The sequence below is a fragment of the Sciurus carolinensis genome, chromosome 17 (assembly GCF_902686445.1).
Source record: "Sciurus carolinensis chromosome 17, mSciCar1.2, whole genome shotgun sequence".
Taxonomy (NCBI): Eukaryota; Metazoa; Chordata; class Mammalia; order Rodentia; family Sciuridae; genus Sciurus; species Sciurus carolinensis.
The window spans coordinates 10,895,306-10,899,363 of NC_062229.1; the positions used below are offsets into that span (position 1 = coordinate 10,895,306).

At 40.1% G+C, this 4,058-nt stretch overlaps 1 pseudogene; it reads right to left on the minus strand.

Annotated features, from left to right (window-relative positions):
- Positions 1 to 671: 671 nt before the first annotated feature.
- LOC124968023 (olfactory receptor 7D4-like) lies at positions 672 to 1,297 on the minus strand (annotated as a pseudogene).
- Between the last annotated feature and the right edge of the window lie 2,761 nt (positions 1,298 to 4,058).

The window sequence follows — 4,058 nt, forward strand, 5'->3', positions numbered from 1 at the left end:
TTCAAAGATTCATAGATTCCATGTTCCTTTTTCAAACTCTAACCATGTTGTTACAAAAGACAGGATAACAAAGGAGAAGTCTGCACTCAAATTTCAGGGTCCCATTATACTCCAGTCTAAGCAAGTCTCCTTCATTTAGAAACTATGTGAAAGAAAGAAAATCTCTCAAAGAAATCTTTTCAGGATAAATAAAGTCACATAAGGTAAGTGACAACCGCACTCATGAAATGTTAATCATTTTCCTTTGACCGTTGTATGATTTCATTCCAGTTCCTTCAGGAAGAACAAGAGGTTAAGCACCTTAAAGTGAAGAAGCCTCACGTTCAAGAGGAAAATATTCAGGGGACATGTGTCAGCACGTGCCATGTTAAGGACATTAAACATCAAGTTAGAATCCTTACAACAAAACCTAATCCAGGTTGGAACCATCTGTAGATTAAGGACCCTGTAGATTAAAGACTATCTACAGGGAGAAAACGTAAGAAGGATGTACTGATGAAGTGGTTCAGGAGAAACAAATGCAAATTCTTATGCAAGCAAAGTCAAAGGTGCTTCTGGAATAGAAATATGAAGAAGCATATTTTTAGGGAAGAAAAGGATCATGATAAGTACATTCTCAGCATTTGCCTCAGAAGTCCAAGCATCCACCTGCTTCTGAGGTCAGTGATACCTCAATGACCAGATGCTGCTCTGCTGAGGAGTCTCCCCAGGGCCCCCTTCACATCCTTGTTCCTCAGGCTGTAGATGAAGGGGTTCAGCATGGGGGTGACCACGGTGTACATTACTGAAATGACTGCTCTTCTTGGAAGAATGTGTCACAGCAGAACTGAGGTAAAACTCAAGTGCTGTTCCATAGAACAAGGAGACCACACAGAGGTGAGACCCACAGGTAGAAAATGCTTTATACTTGCTCTCAGTGGAGGACATTTTCATTAGGGAGGAGATGATCTGAGAATAAGAGAAGAGGATCCAAATCACAGGAAAAACACAGAGCAGTGTGGTTGCTACCAGCATGATGATGTTATTGATGAGGGTATCAGAGCTGGCCACCTTGAGGACCTGTGCTAATTCACAGAAGAAATGTGGGATTTTTGGTGCCTATGGAGAAGTTCAGCCTCTCCATCAGTAGAATATAAAGCAGGGAGCTGCAGAAGACAATGAGCCAGCTCATCAGAACCAGGAGGACACAGAAGTGAGGGTTCATGATGAGCAAGTAGTTCAGGGGATGGCAGATTGCCACAAAGCGGTCATAGGCCATCACAGTCAATAGGAAATTATCCATTACACCAAAAAGCATAAAAAAAAATTACACCTGAGTAAGACAGTTTATGTAGGAGATGCCTTTGCATTGTGCCTGGATGTTCACCAACACCTTTGGGACCATGGTGGAGGTGAAACAGATGTCTACAAAGGACAGGTTGGAGAGGAAGAAGTGCATGGGTGTGTGGAGGTGGGATACAGAGCAGATGGCCAGGATAATGAGCAGGTTCCCAAGCACTGTGACCAGGTACATGGACAGGAAGAGGCCAAAGAAGATGGGCTGCAGTTCTGGGTCCTCCGAGAGACCCAGAAGGAGGAATTGTAATAAGACTGTTCCCTGCTTCCATGTAGCTGTTTGTTCCCGTGGAACAAACACAAATGAAACAAACACACAAATGAAAGAATCAAGCAAATGAAATAAAAACAATACAGCTGGATCTTAAGAAGTTCTCCCTTCACAATGTCCCCTGGGTGGATGTCCTTTGGCATCCATGATTCCTTCCCACAGTGGTTCACGTGGGTAAGTGGTAATGCCCCTTACTTTCGCATGTCTTTAAAAATTCAAACTTTCTTTAACTCATCAGAAGTCTCTCATTTTATGTCTACTCCCTTGTTTTAATTCCCTTCTTAATATTTAAGTACATGAGCTAATTTCATCTTTGTTATGACCCATCCAGAAATTTTGAACAAATTGCATATTTGATAGTCCTCATATTTCCTTAATTGTAATAACTATAATAGTGATAAAATATGGACTTATAAGTAATAACAAACTTTATTCTATGATTCAGTTATTCCTGATGATGTGATTGCTAAGTCAATACCTTTTTTAATCTAAAGATATTATTTAGTATGATTATTATTGCTTTAGTTTTGAAGTTAAAAACCCCTGTGTACAGTAGGAGTCTGAATAAGTGATACATTTCACTATTAATATTTATGATAATTCTTTTGTATAACTAGCTCTCCCAAGAAGCAGAATACAGCTTGATTTGCATCTGGGGTTCTTGAGTCAGACTTCCTGGAGTAGATTTGACCTACCCATAGTATAATGTATGACCATGATAAAGTTATTTAAACTCTATTAGTTACAAATGCTTCACCTCTCCAGGCGGAGTAGTAAATATTCCCTAAATCATAGGATGGATAAAGGAATTCAGTGATGTGATGATATAATTGTTGTTTTGTGGTTCCTGTCACCTTCAGTGGGCACTTTAATGTGAATTTCTATTCTTAACATCATAATATATTTTTCCTGCATTGATATCATTTAGCAATATCCCCTTAACTCAGGCAGACATTAGGTGAAATTATGATCATTATAAGTAAAACAAATCTGTAGGCACAGTGGTACACATTTGTAAAGCCAGTGTCTTGGGAGGCTGAGGCAAGAGGATCACAGGTTGGAAACCAGACTCAGCTGCTTATCAAGGCCCTGAGCAATTTACTGAGACCCTTTCTCACAATAAAAAATAAAAAGGGCTGGGGATGTGACTCAGTGGTTAAGTGCCCCTGGGTTTAATCCCCCAGTGCCAAAGAATAAACACACACACACACACACACACACACACACACACACTCACACACATCTGTTGCCTCTTAGGACTGATGTGCAGCATTTCTAATCAATGAAGAGCCTCATAGATCCTACTTTCAGAGGGTCTTGCCCTGTGAACTCTTCCAATGTGAAGAATAAGAATGTGGACCACATAGGTAAGAAAATAATACCTTGGTGCAATTAAATTCAAGCACAGTGCATATGTGAGAGTGTTCTTGCTCATCTTGCTATTTGGTGGGTATGTTTTTTGTTAAAATATCCCATGTAAGGGCCACAATGTATCCTTAATGGATTTGATTAAAATATTTAAGACTTTGATAAAACAGATCATCTTAAAATATTAAAAGACAAATTTAAGCTTGAAAATACATGTTTACCATCTAGAAGAGAGAAAAAGGGCCAGCATTATTGATGTCTATAGGATGGAAACTGAAGACAGACAGATCACTGAGGACAAATTCAATCTATGATAGTGGCAGGAGAGTCTTTTCTGAACTAGGAATGTTGCACCAGGGAGAGGAGGGTGGGTCATTGTTAATTAGAGGAAGGAAGGAAGAAAGAACTGTCCCAGACCTGGAGAGCAGAATGTGTGGTTGACCTGTCAGACCCTGAGCTTGGTAGAGGACAGTGTTTCCAAGGCTGGTGGGATGGACTGCAGGGCATAGGGTGTGTGTGGCAGAGCAGCCTTGGCTCCTCCTGATGTCCCTGCCACACTGTTATAAATTTCACCTGTGGTCCTGAGGTTGTGAGTTTGGGGTCATCATTTGCTCCTCCAGGGACTTACATGGGGCCTGTCACATGCATGTGCTGAGCAAACACAAATGCTGAAATCACATACATATCAAGACCATAAAGTCAACCATATCACAATGTAGAACCTTGAAACCCATCAAAACCCTGAACAGAGACACAAACCCAAATAGTAAAGTTAAATAAAATAAAACATATTCACATCTGTTTCAAAAGAATAATACATGATAAGCAAGTAATTCCAATTCCTGAACAAGAAGCCCACTTAACGCAAGTATGGTATTAGTTCACAGAATTCATCATAAAATAAATCAGTGAATATGAATCCTAGTCCTAGTCACAGGAGGAAAGTGCATTTGAGAATATTTAGTGGACAGAGTTGTGGGGAGCAGCCTGGGCAGAGACCACCAGTGAAGAAAGGAACCATGCAAAATTTCCTGACCCAAAAGAGAATGGTTGTTTTTCTTTTTCTTTTATTGTAAACAAATGG